The sequence below is a fragment of the Drosophila ananassae genome, chromosome 2L, assembly GCF_017639315.1.
Source record: "Drosophila ananassae strain 14024-0371.13 chromosome 2L, ASM1763931v2, whole genome shotgun sequence".
NCBI lineage: Eukaryota > Metazoa > Arthropoda > Insecta > Diptera > Drosophilidae > Drosophila > Drosophila ananassae.
In genome coordinates this window covers 4,129,874-4,144,403 of record NC_057927.1, presented here as the reverse complement: position 1 = coordinate 4,144,403, position 14,530 = coordinate 4,129,874, and the positions used below count along the sequence as shown (strand labels likewise).

The following is a 14,530-nucleotide window of genomic DNA, read 5'->3' as shown; positions in this document are numbered from 1 at the left end:
AAGGTGTACTATGCGCCAATGGAGTTGGAAATGGACGGGGTCTGCGGCAGAGGGCCCAGACAGAGACGAACAATGGCGAAAACTGTTAGCCAGCCATGACGATGACAACGACAGTCGGCCAGTTGGACGGACGTTGGCGCAAAATTGAATGCAAACTGGTAACAGAAGCAGAATGATAGAGGGGTCGCCAGAGAGTAGATGGAACGGGGGATGTGCCACAGAACGGAGGGCAAAGTTTTCGGCAACCTCAGATATAATTTTGAAAAAGTAATATAAAAGGCAAAAGTGCAAATTCTGTCCAACCATCCCGCCCACGCATCCCCGGCCCGGCCCTGTCCAGCTCTGCGATAATGATGACTCTGGTCGAGCTTTTGGAAATTAAAATTGCATAAATTATGCAAAAATGTTTGAAACTACGGACGACCGGCCGCCCGCCCAACTGCAGCTGCCACAGGTCACACAGATGAGCCGATCCGAGCAGATCTCCGAGTTGGGGATGCGAGTAAATCACTTTGATTGCCCTTGGAGTGGGAGCAGTCCCCGGAGGGAGTGCATTATTTTCTGCTTATTATTCCGGCACACACAAAACGAACAGACACAAGAGGCAATCAAGCCAGGGGCCACACGGAGAACAAATTTTGGACTTTCAGCAAACATATAATCAATCTTAGTGATATTATACATCTAGAATCTAAAAATATATTTCCAAGTGTGTTTTTTGTAGTGTAGCAGAGTCGTTGATTCATCATACGAGGAGTGGGAGTCATCATCGATATTCATGCCCCGAACGGGTTAACATTTTAACCCGCACTGACCGAAGGAGCGTCGCAGGCCGAGTTCGCTGAATTGATAATTGACAGGCGCTCGTCCAGACAGCCTCCTTCTTTGCATTTTCCGTCCACCTCCGCCTCCGCCCGGAGGACATTAATTATTTATAGACACAGAGCAAATTGTTTGAGGAGTGCTGTGCTCGCTATGAGTGCCGGCGTTTTGTTGGGCAATTTCTGGCCATTACCGGTGATTCAGTCGATGTCTACCTGCGTTTCTGTTGTTATCAGGGGCAGTGCATTAAATGTGCATTAGTCTCTGTCTGGTGTGTATGTTTTTGGGCTGCCTGTTTCCTCAGCCGCCTGCACAGTCAGAAAATGTCACTGAAACTGTCTAGGGTACCGGCGCTTGCTAATGTCAATAAAATGGGTATCTTGTGGGTTGTATTGGGAATCAATTAGGAAACATCTACTACCATGTTAGTTATGCATAGTAGCATTTTAGTAAACATTTTGTTTATTTAATTCTTCGAATGATTGTTCTCCCAATTATACTGATGTTTGTATGTGTTTTCCCCCTGTGTACCTGTTGACCGATCCTGAGTCAATGGCCCGGCTTATCAGGCTCGCATTTCCTCAAACTGCCGAGCTGTCATTTCCGGCGCACGTGTGCAGCCAGGGAGGCGTAAAGAGTCCCCCGAAATCTGGAGTTGCGAGGGGACTCTCGGCCCAATCATGACATTCCCACCGAACAAACAATTAAAAGCATTCACCGAAAAAAACAAATTTTCGCTCAGCAACACAACAGCCTACTCATCATCCAGCGCCCCGAAGCCTTTGTTTTGTTTATTGAGATTTTTTGTCGGAGGGGCATTGGGTCGGAGTGGTGTTGGCGGGATGTGAGTCAAGCTGTGAGGAGAAACAAGAACCGATTTCATTTTTCATAGCCAAAACAAACGAGGGATCAGAGGGGGCTTTATTTTGTAATTTCGCACTTCATTTAGCGTTAAATTAACAGCCACAAACATTCGTTCGTTCTCAATCCGCGACGTGGACTTCTTTTCGTTTTAAGGCACGAAATAACCATAAAGCCGGTTGGGACGGGGGAGCTTCGGACACCAGAGGAGACTCGCACGAAATGCCATTTAATCATAACTCAGCAAAAGTCGGATCCGATTGCAACTAATCTGGAGGCGATCGGAGTGTAGGAGAGTAGGAGCGTCGGACAAGCGCGTTTTTGAGGCGGATGGAGTAGAGTGGCGTAGAGTGGAGTGGGGCGAAGCGGAGTGGAGCGTGTGGCAGCATAAATAAGAATCAGCACGCGGCTGCAGCGGCTCAGAAACATGAAGAAGAAGTAGCAGCCAGCGGTGATGCGCTTCACTGCAGCGGAACGACAGCTACAAATGCAACAACAGCCACAGAAACATCATTCTGAGGCACTGCTTTGTGCCCTGTTGTACTAGCCGGCCATAAAACTAAAAAACAAATGAAGAACCATTGAAAAAACAGCAAGAACATGGTTTGATTTAAAACCGAATCTTAGGATACTCTCGCTTCGAAATACTTTCTTTCAACAAGAGTTGTTGCTCCTCTTCGAATTACAAAATTCATGCAATATTGCATAACGAAATAAACTCCTGTATTTCCTTTTTTTTAGTTAATTAACGTAGCTACATTTATTTCGCGTTTTTTATTACCAATCCATATGAAGTTAAGGCTTCCTTGTGCCAACTTGTTTGCAAAACCCATTCAACTCTCTATGGTCAAAAATAGTTGCAGAGAATCGAATGCCATTTACCCTGTGTTGCACGAAAAGGTCACCATGTTACCCTCGAGCCTGATCTACCTCGCTTATAACCAGTTTGTCACCGATCGGGCAGAAGAGTCACAAGACAGTGACTCTCCACAGACAACTAGCCAAACAGAGCCTCATAAATGCGCAGTCGCAACGGCAACAACAATCACGACAGCAACAGCATCGACATCAGCAACAGCAACGGCAACAGCTACAGCAGCAACATGAATGGATTGTTAAATGCGAAGGCCACATGCCTGAGCCAAAGAAATGCCAAACGAGGCCCAGACGTTAGGAGATGCCTCGGAATAGCCAAATGCAGCTGTACGATCTACAGCTGCAGAGAAAAAAATATTCATAGCCAACAATTATAAATCAAATATTCTTGATGTTATTAGCAATTCTTGTCTAATATTAGCAACATGATCTCATCAGACTAGCATTTTCTTTGCCTCTTTCTGAATTATCTACTTATTGATCTGAAGAACTATATATTTTATCTAAAGAGTTGTAATTCTAAGCCTTTCAGCTATTCCCTAAATAGCTTTTATTTTAAATGATTGTGTATTAATAATGTTAAGCAATATTTTGTAACTTCTACTAGATATTTTAAGATCTTTTAGTTCAAAACTTCACTCGTAATTATAAAACTATTGTTTAAAAAATTCTTATTATTTAAAACTATTTTTTTTTCTGTACTAGCACCCTCGACCTCTGATGAACGACGCTAACGATGCTAGCTCTAGTGTGCTGGCTGCGCATTAAATGCTCAGATTTCTTCGGATTGAATAGAGAGTGGCCCATTCTTCTGATGCTGAGGCTGATGCTTTTGCTTTTTCTGCCGCTGCTGTTGCTTTTGATGCTGCTGGTGCTGCTTCTGCTGCTGGCCAGGCAGCCTTTCATAATCGCAAATTGATGTGCCAGCCAAGCAACATCTTCGTCGCAGCCTTCGTCTCCCCATCTGCCCCTCGCGGAGCTGTTCAGTGGAGCGTGGGAGCGCTTCGAATGTGGAAACTATCCAGGGAAGCCGGCTGTGGGTGGTGGGGGTGGCGGCAGCGATGGAAGTGGAAGTGGGGGTCTTGTTGGCTAATGCCATCCAAGTCGATGCCTGCCTTTGGCCAGCTGTGCGTCGGAATTGATAACCGCGAAATAACAAAAGCGTCTACCAACTGAAATTCGTTTCATTCAATTTTTATTTATGACTTCTTTCGGTTTTCATTTCAACCAAGTTGCAGATTGGCTTTGCTGCCAAACGAAGGTATATCGATTCAACACAGTTGATCAGTGAATAAATATTATTTCTGGTTATAATTATATAATAAAGCATTCATATTAAAAAGTTTTCTGAAAACTGAACAACCCTTTCAAGTTTTATGAACTAAAAGTTGTAGAAGTTATAGCTACAGAAACCCGATACCAATATTTATTAGAGGGTATCTTTGGCAACGGTCTATTGTGCTGTAGTTCCCCGATTTTCCCAGATTTTGTTTGTTTTGGCTTTTCGCATTGATTTCTTGTTAATTTTACATTTGCAGTTCGCTGGCTTTCCTTGGGACAGTCGGCCCCCCAAGCCTCCAGCTCCAACCCACTGCCACCCACCAGTTGTATTGTTTTCTCTACAACTGGCGCCCGCTTTTGTCGGCTTTTGTTTTCGCTTTTCTTTTATGGGGGTTTTCTTCTGCTCATTTTAGTGTTATTCTTCTGCTTTCCCGCTTTTGCGGAGGCAATCGGGGGGTAGTTATTGTTTTAGTTAAGTTGACCATTTGTATACGATTCGCTTATCTGTGGCCCACTTGGTGCTCCCCCGTCCTCGACATTTGCGGCCTCATTTATTTTCATTTTCTTTGTCATAACAATCTTTTTATTCTGCTCATTTCTGATGCTCCTGCCCCTGCCCCTGCCCCAGCTCCTGCTCCTCGTCCTGGGATTGGCCCCTTGTCCTGACCTTAACACATATTTCGATGCGAACACCGCCATCCTGCCGGCCCGCTTTTTTATTCAGTTCTTGTGCTAATGCAATTGCGGCAACAAATTTTATTTGACCATGAAATGGCCGAAAAAGCAATGTAAATGGCATCAAATCAAATTAACATAATTGCCACAGATTTGTGACTTCTCCGGGTAGGTATTTTTTGATAGAGCATCAATGGGCGGGAGGCGGAGAAGCTGCATGGGAAATGATGACCAAGCTGCTTTCTTCAGCTGTCCAGGCTCATTAGCAGTTTTGTCTGCCTTCAACTGGGTACAGAAGATCCATTCTTTGGGTTATTTTCTGCTGCATTCCCAGGAATCTTTTAAGCAGCTTATTTTTGAGGGGGCATGGGGCAAGAGTCACGGAAGGGGTACCATAATAATAAAGTTAAATAAACGGACAAACAATAATGACAATTGAAGATTTATGAGGCCCCGAACCGAGCAAAACCAACAACGTCGTTTTCTCATTTTTTCTGCTTTTTTGGGATACAAAAAAACCAGTTCTGATGAGGCCTTTTAGCATTCAGCAGCCGCACGAAGTTGTCGGATCATTACAAGTTGCACGTTGCAAGTTGCTCGTTGCACGCCGAACGCTGCATGCTGCATGCTGCACGTTGTACGCTGCTAATTAGATTGCAGCCAGAAATGTGAGCGGAGGTTCTTCGGCGATGATGACTCCTACACATCCGAGACGTGATCACTGTACAGTGATCCATCCACGGAATCCACAGAAAGCAAGCCAGGCAGCTGCCTAGCTGGCCAAAAGTGTGTCAATGTCTGTGAACTGGAACTGGAGCGTTGAATCGCCAATTTCGACTCGCTCTGCCTGCATTTTCATATAATTTACTGGCAAGAAAAAAAGAAGGCCCTGAAATGGATCCAACTGAAAGCAGTTTGTCTGTCTGGCAGTCTGCCTGTCGCTCTTTTGTATTTCCCTCTGATTTAAGCAAAGCAGTGGAGGCGTGAGGCATTAAATTGCCCACATGTGTGTACCTGTACAGGTACTACAGGTGCATGCAGCCGACCGGCAAGCTCCGAGATCCCAGCTCCATCTCCATCACCGGCTACGGCAGCGTGACCCGCCACTTTAGACCACTCCGATGGCCTCTCAGAGTCACGTCGTCGCTGCAAATTGCATTCCGAAATCCATTGGCGGACTTTAGCAGGCCCTCAGCCATCTTCATTGCCTCAACCTCTTAGTCGTCGGGCCCTCACAGCCCCTCTAATTAATGTGGGCGTGGCGAGCAAACAAAGTGCAAAATTTATCTGTTCGTTTCTTTCTTTAACCAAATGATATGTGTCTGTTGTCCAAAAGGACCATTACGACGCCTCTCGAGTGGCCTGCACTTGAGAACAAAATCGTAATTGGGAAAGTAACATTTTTGTTCGATGACGGAGGGTTTACGATGATGATTATCGAATAAGAAGCAAACATTTTCTCTGGGTGTAGCCCATGGCAATCTTCCACAGTTCAAGGGTCGAACTGGAGGCGTTTCTGCAACACGTGCCTCCGCATTCGCAGTGCGTGGCAAATTGCGCGTGGTAGATGTGAAAGCGTCTAGCTGAAGATCGGAATCTCTGGGAGCTTAGGCCACATCATTTTGGATAATGGCCCAAAGATGACAAACTATAAGCAGGCGGAAAGCCAGTTGGGAGGGGGATCGCCGCGGCCCATCAATCAGAGCCAGCGACAAATTATGAAACTTCTGTAAACGAATCGTGGACAATGTTCGGCTGCCAAAACGCATTAAAACCCAATCAGAGGCGGAACTACATGAGGCGGGGAGGCCCGGGCGGAATGGGGCGTGGCGCGGGCATTAAAGTCATCAGCTAATGAGACTTTGACTGCACTTAGTTTTCGATTTGCCAGAGACTGACAAAACATAAAGGCCGAAACCGAAGCCGAAACCGAGACCCAGACACCCAACAACAAAAACTATGCCGTGCCCAACTGTCAACGCGTGTCAAGCTCGGAAGAAAACATTTGACAGCCGTCCAAAGAGGGAGGCGGAGTCGCTCAATTAAAGCTCCTTTCGACTTCTCATCTTGGCCCAAAAAGAAATCAATTAGTGCGAAATTAGCCAGGAGATGCGAGTCAGGGTCAGACAAGGCCCTCCATCTCAACTGGGCGAGTAAATCATTTCGGACTCTCTCAGTGGCCCATTGTGGCTTTGGGGCTTTTGATATGGGTTCGGCGATTTGTATCTAATGAATTTTTAAGCTGAAAATTATTAGACATTTGACTCCAACTCGAATTTGATGGCCTTTAACAAAAGCCAGAGCCATAAAGGGTAAAAGCTCGACTTAAAGTATACCCGTCAATCAGTCTCAAATATCTAATTTCTTTAAACAAATTAATCAATTTCGATTTTTACACATTTAAGTTTACATATTTATACAGAAACTCTATACGTTTCTAATACGAATACTTACTTTCCTACTTATTTGATTCTGCTTTGAAATATACTGTTTATGAAAATTGAAAACAACAATATGTGATTACCATACCCCCAAGGGTATAAAGCCTCCATTAAGACCAACAAAGAAGCAGCGTTGTGATAAGTTAATCTTAAGTGGATTTGGCTTTTAAATGCCAGGCCCATGAAGCAAGATCATTGCCCGCCCGCGGTGAGTCGTAATGGTTTTCACATTAGCTTCAAGTGGAAACTTCGCCGCCCCTACTCGATATTCTGCCTAATTGCAACAGCTTCTGTGGCAGGCTTATCTGGCCAGGGCCTGGGCCTGGGACTCGGACTGGGCTGGGGGCTGGGAATGATATCCCAAGCCCTTACTCCCTTCGGCTCTCAGGAGCGCATAAATCACAGTCGAGTGCATTTAATTAATTTGTGCCTAGTGGAAAGAAAAAAGTCCATATAAAAACAAATATTCAAAATGAAAAGTTGTGGAATGCGAGGCGGAATCGGTATTCGCAGTGGCGGTGGGGGGGCCAGAAAATTCGACAAAAATATGAGCAATATACAAAATAAACTGGGAGTACAATGGAAAAGTTGCGCATGCAGCTGCCGCACGGCCACATACACAAATTTGTTTTTATTTGCATCTGGCTGGGGTGTTTTTCTAAATGAAAATTTGAAATTTTAGCCACAGACGCTGTGGCAGGTGCCATTCTAACAGTTACGGGAGGTAGTATTGCTCACTTTTTTTTTTGTTGTGGGTATTTTCTGTTTTTCATTTCTATTTCTGGCTCGATTTCTTGTTTTAGCCGTTTTTTTGCCGTTTTGCTGCTTGGCTCTGCTGAACGCCTGTTGGCTTGTTTGTTTTTGCAATCTCTTCACGGTGGCTAGTTCAGATTTCCAATTATTGGATTTCAACACCACCGACGGTGCGACGGTGGTGTGGCTCATTAGAGCAAGTGGATCAGAAAACGATTTCCGATTGCCCATATTGCCCTTGTTATGCAAATTGATGAGGTGGGCACCTCCTTCTCGGCCCACAGGAGCCAACTAAATCGCATTTAATTGCCATATTTTTCCACGAAAACAAAAGCCTGTTCAATGCAATTGGCTTCTGGGAAAAGCCTTCTGACCGCATTCAAAGAAAATCAAAAGTGCGACAGTATTTCAAGGAACACTTCCAACCAGACTAGGACAGTTTCTGATGCAAGGACCCTGCCTCGGAGTCGGCACGTCCGAGAATATCAATAATTCCCATTAATTGGCCCTGTTTTGCATGCAACCATTGCCCACGCCCACTAGCACATTTCCGTTTCCGGTGAACTGTAGAATGGACTGAGAGGGAGGGCAGCCACTTGCTGCACTTGGCTAATTCTGTTTTAATATTCAAATTTGGTTCACAAAACAAGAAAAGGCCATGAGGGTTGTGGATCGGAGGGAGGGTCTGTTCTGCAGGTCCATTTGTTGATGCAACATCGGGCCGATGCAGCAGCACCACCACCACCTGCAGGTGGGGTGGAAATTTCAGTTGGCTTTCCAAACTTGCGCCACACACACACATGCCCATACACATACAAACTGTACCGAAAACTAAATAAAATCCAACGAAACACCGACGTCGACTGTGGCGTTCTGCTTGGCTAGTCACGGCAACAAAAAAAGGTGAAATCTGCATGTGTGTGCGGTATAAACGGGCAAGTTTAACGAACTAGGCTTTGTTTAGGTCCACTCTACACACAAAAAAATAAACATAAATTTTGGAGTATAAACTTTAGACAATCACACTCCTGCCTGATTAATACAGTTTTTAGCAGTTTTGTGAAAAACATTTTTTGTTGAAAATCAAATAATATTTATACATACATTTGTGAAGTATTATTTTACCTAAACATTTTTTTTTTATATTTCTCTATAAACTATTTTAGACTCTCCTTTAATCACTCTCTTAGTTTTGTGTTGCATGCCCCTCTGAACACACATTTGTATTTAAAGTGTGCGTGTGTTTCGCTTCGCCTCCCACTCCATGCCCAACTCTCCCCTTCCTTAGCCAAATATATTTGATTTCAAATTTTTCGAATTAGTTCTTATGCAATTTTACTTTCTTGGAAATGGATGGGAAAAATTTTTAATTTAATTTTCTTTAAACCTTTTCAAAAGGACTGAGCTTCCTGCCGGCTGTCATGGAAAGCTGTGGCAACGAAATCAAATAAACAAATCAAATATTAAATGTGCCATCGAGGCAGTTATTTGAGCCGAGTGTCATGTGATATATGAAATAATTTTCTTTTGCCATTTTCAAATCAAATGCTGATTGGGGCGCTGAAGGAGCGCCAAACTAAAGGACTCTGCGGAGGTGGAAGGCCTCCCTCAACTTGCCACCATATGTGCGAAAGATAAAACCCTGATATCCTGGTGGTGCTGCAACATTTTTCTTATTTACGAGCCACGTAGCCATAAAACGCGTACATAAATTTCCTAGACCAGCTCCGGCCCCCGCCAAAAAAGAAGATTTTTCCCAAAAATGCCAAAATGCAGGCGGCTGCCAGCGGAAGGCCGTGAGGAATAAAGAAATTGATATAAATGCCGGGGCCAACTCACAAGCTCCCACATCCTTTAGGATATTTGGCGATGGGGAAGCGGAACGACAGCAGGAACAAGGATGGATCACACACATTGCGTCGAAATTGCGCGAAATGTCGTCAAAGTTTGTAAAAATATTTAAATGAATGTCTGTTTGATGCGCGGACTGCGGCCTGATGCTTCAATCTCTGCCACGGAATAAATTCCCACGCTCTCACACTGGCGGCTTTAAGTTTTGAAACACTCGTTTCTTCTCGTCGCTAATGCCAAAACAATTTTCGATTATTACACCGACTGAACTCCACTTTTGCCACTCACGGCAATAACCATTAATAAAAATGTTTGGCATTTAAAATTAAACGACTGCGGCGCACGTGCCGCCCCCCAAAAACTGTTGGTTGCAGGATGTGGGGGGCAAACAAAAACTTTGAGGCAATTCCATTTGAATTCGAGTGTGGAATTTAAGGCCATTTGCATATCAAAACCGAGGGGGAGCAGCCTGCCGAGCCAAGCCTGAATAAAAGTCCTTTGCCGCGCAGCTGGCGACGATTGAGAACTGCTCCTCGACAGAAAACAATTAGCGGAAAATTCTCACAAGTTTGGCAGCGGAATTCGCGCCCAACGATTCCACGTAATTGGAGATACTTTTCGGCTGGGCCTCGATGAGGGCGAGAAACACTTTCCTCCGGCTGTCCAAATATCATTAACATGAATTTATAAACAATCGCGGAGAGGCTTAATTAAATTTGGCACTGTGATAGCGAAAGGGAAAGGAAAGGGATGACTTGGATGCTTCAAGGATTTCAACTCCTTGGGCGATCCCATAAAACATTCACAGACCATAAATGTGTGTGAACTTTCAGTCCGGGGAATGACAATTTTTTAAATAATTGTCCATAAATATAAGCGGACATAAAAAGGGCACCCGAGCGTTTAATCCGTTGTCGCTTTTAATATATTGGCCATCCTGCGAAAGGAGTAAGTAAAGCGAGCTCGAAATCCTCTGGCTCATAAAATGTCAAGGAAACTTTTATTGATGAGCCAAAGGCGAACGACGACTACGACGACGACAATGACAACAACAGTTTCTTGCTCTCCCGGCCGAGATTTCCCCCGTCCTTGCTCCTTGGGTCCTTGCTGCCTTTACTTTATTTTTACTGTAGCTGTAACTTTTTCGAGGACACGCCATAACCGATGGCCGGGAGTTGTGCACGAAGTAAAAGTGTGTCAAAGTATTTCCCGGCACCTCCACAAACACACACAAACATCCGAGATATGGGGGATATATGTAAAGCACTTGGCAGCACACCGGATTATAGAAAAGGAACAAAACAATCCGGAATCCGTCAGTCGCGTTGCTTAAAAATTTAAACAGAAAATCACTCTAAGCCACTTTGTTTTCTCGGGCCTGGGGCCATACCTTTATTAATATTATGCCATTCGGAGTGCAACAGTCACTGTTGCCACAAATCTTTGCTTGCCGATACAGATACACCGTGTCACCGGGTCACTTTATCACCGTTTACAAATCACCGTTTACAAGTCACAATGTCTTCAAAAGACCCGACGCAACAGCAGGCTATCCATCCGATCCGCACGATGTTCCGATTTGAACTGACTGGAATTGGGCCGGAAAAGCCAAGCCGAAGCAGTAACTTGTACAGCAGCAACATGAGCAGCAGCAACATGTACAGCAGCAACATGAACAGCAGCAACATGTGCAGCAGCAACATGAACAGAAGCAACAACATCTCAAGAGATCTAGCCTAAATCTTAATATTATTGCGGATTTGAATTCTTTAAAATAATTATGTAATTCCTAAATATTTTCAAAATCAAATGTACCATATTTTTCAAACAAACACATACCTCTGGATACAATGTATTCGATATTTTATGGTGTTTTCTTTTTTCATAAAATTGTGAAGTATCTTTCTAAAAAATAGTATTGGTTGGGATAATTTTCTTCTCATTTTTAGACGGATTTGAGCCATTTAACGACTTGAGCATGTTGCTAGATATTAGCCACATTTGGCCATATATCTGGTACAATGTTGAGATACTTTCCGAATGGAACTAACGAGAAAAATGGGGCGCAGCTGGAACGTTAAAAACTGAAACTTAGCTCGGGCTCGGTTCGGGTTGTTGCGTGGGTGCCGAGCGACCTAGGCCAACGCGTTCAAGCCACATGGGCCTTCGAACATGTTGTGTTTACGTTTTTCAAGCCCAGTCCGCTTTGAGCGGTTTAAGCCGGTTTGAGCATGTTGCTGGCCAAGCTTGGCAATATGTTGAGATACTTTTGTTGCAGCAAGACCATAGGATGAGGTACCATTAGCCACTTTTATTAAAATAGGAATCGAAATTTTTTTCCTAGAACCTATTTAAGAATATAAAACTGGTTGAATTAAAATAAACCTAATGGATTTATTTATTTTAAATTAACCTTGTTAAAAATATCTTTATTTGGTCTTTATGGAGAATTCTGTTACTGATTTTCGATGCCATATGCCGCCCCCTGCTTCTCCCTCTTGTTCCAGCCTGTTGTGATTATGTCGCATCCAACGCTTGGCTGGCTTCAAGTCCAACCTTCTTTCGAGTGGGTAATACGAAAATGTTCTCCCGTCTTGGCTCATTCTGGTCTACAATTAGTTTTCACGCTCAAGTGATTTCTGTGCCACTTCCACCCCCCACACAAGCCGGGGTAGGTCATACACACCCTGTTGTTAAGGAGACAACGTTTAATTAACCGTTTTGGGACCCGCACGCATTTCGATGGTCGTAAAACCGTTAAAGTAACTGAAAGTAACCGGGATTTTTATGATCTCGTTGGCTGTTTTTCTATCGTAGAACTAATTTTCAGTCCGGTGAATAGCCTGTTAACCCATTTCCCGGAGGAGATAGGCCAAGCAACTGACATGGTGTGCCACCGTGCGCCACCGTGTGTCGCTATCTGGCCTTCCACATGAGCGGAGGCAGTCAGGTGTCTATTAACTGCCAAGATTTTCAAAGGAGTCCCAAAAAAAAAACCAACGCCAGCATCTTAGGTGTCAAGCTAACCCAACAAATTTTCCATTAAAATCAAATGGAATTTCATATATCCCGAAGGGCGAGAGCGGCTGAAAACAAGCGATTTGGGCGGATCGCTCGATGGGTGGCTGGGGGCGATGGTGGCAACAGCTGCAACGACATTCGCCGGCGTACTTAATGACTAATGGACTCTTAATGATCTAACAAGACACTGGCGCACACACTGCCATTGACACCTTGAGCTGCATCTTCCGAGCAATGAAGCAAAAGGATGTCGCCCCGGCTGCTGTTTCCACAGCACTTGTTGTTGTTGCCCGGATGCACGATGTCGCCTCACAACAAAGTTCAAAACTTAATAATGCAACATTAGTTGCACGATGACAACGCTCACAGGCACTGCCAAAAATGCTTTAAGATTATTTTTATTCTTAAAAAAATAAAAATAAAAATTTGTAGAACCCGTAGAATAGCCTAATAATATATTTAATTTATAATCAAGCTTATACTTTAATAAAAAATATATTACGAACCGTTCTTTCGTCCTGTGTAGTTTGTTTTGGTGGCCTCGGTATTCAAGCACGTGAAACGTGCCACTTGCAACAGTCGCGAAACGTTGCAAGTGCCACGGGCAGCACGTTGCAAACATCCCGTCTACGGGGGTGGGTAGCGTGCAAGGACCAAGGATGGGGCTAACGGGGTGGTTGCCCTATATGCAAAAGGAACCAGCCGGGAAAAGAAAAAGAGCAAGAAAAAACTCAACCAAATTGCTAAAATTAAATTAGTAAATTTTGTTACAAACTTGCTGGCAGGAGGATGACACTATGAAGGGTTGGTGGGTGGGTTGCTTTTGGCCAGCTTCAGGGGTTCTTGGCCTAGGTCAACGTAGTTTTCTTGGCTTCTTGTTGCAATTTTCCATCGATGTTGCTGTTTGTGCTGCAGCTTCTGATGTTGCTACTGCCACTTCGGCTGCTGCTGGTGCTGCTGCTTCTGTTGCATTTTGTGTCGTTCATGCGCTTCATTTATCACACAGCTGTCAAGTTTCCACAGAGCCAGAACCGTGACTCCTCGAAGGTGAATGGGGCGCAAAACGGCGGCTCCAAAAACTTTACGACCAAAGATTGGCTGAAATTAACCTTCGACAAGCCCCAAGAAGCCAAATCGAGAGGAAGTGGATGGCGAAGAGTAACCAAAACAGTTTTACACGCCGCCGAACAAAGCAAACAGCTCCAACATACTGCTGTTCTCTTGATCTGACGATGTTTTTTTCATTTTATCACCAAAACAAAAAGAAAATTTTAGATCAATGAAGAAACTTTCTTTGACGTGTCGCTCTCTGAGTTATGATGGTGAAAGGTGACTTATTATTACAGGGGTTTCTTTAATAAAAGCAACAATACAGTTCGAATCACGTCAGGTTCTAAACTGAGTATATTGCATGTTGCTACTGATTTTAATTTATATCTAGTAAACGGCTTTTTTAATGGTTAAAATAAATATGCCATTTTGTTATGAATAAGATATATAATCTTAGAAAAAAAAGGTGTTACCATTTACTTTCGCGTTTATGTGTTATGAGCACTTAAACATCAAATTTTCAACATGTACTCAATTTTGCTCCCTACTGTATGTCAAGTAATCAGCGAGCAGCGAAACTCGGCATCCGAATCTCTGTCTGCCCCAAAAGCGGTATCTGAATCTGATTCAGAACCAGATACAGAATCTGCCGCAGACGGCAGACGGCGCTGGGGCAAAGTTTACCTTGGCGGCACATGCCAAGCATAAAATTGAATATGTACCTAAGACTCGGCGAAATGAATCTCCAAATGGCAGCCAAGAAGGTAACTTTATGCTAGACAAGGCTCGCCAGTGTAAACAGCCCGCCGAGCCATCAGGGGTGGATCGCGGGGCGAGGGTCGGTGGGCGTGGGGCGGCGGTAGGCGGTCGACGGTCGACGGTCGGTGGATGTCGGGAAG

The 14,530-nt window shown here is 44.2% G+C and overlaps 1 protein-coding gene across 7 annotated transcripts in view; it reads right to left on the bottom strand.

The window, feature by feature from the left end:
* The window catches only part of LOC6500508 (hemicentin-2), a 102,983-nt gene extending 91,802 nt beyond the window's left edge, over positions 1–11,181 (bottom strand). For 4 of the 7 annotated variants that reach the window (XM_044714036.1, XM_032449845.2, XM_014911104.3 and 1 more), the window contains exon 1: positions 10,951–11,180. The gene's annotated coding sequence lies outside the window, so the exon portion shown is untranslated. Of the gene's footprint in view, positions 1–10,950 lie in introns of all 7 variants that reach the window. The other 3 variants (XM_032449841.2, XM_032449843.1, XM_032449842.1) reach the window with 1 other exon arrangement.
* Positions 11,182–14,530: the final 3,349 nt, after the last annotated feature.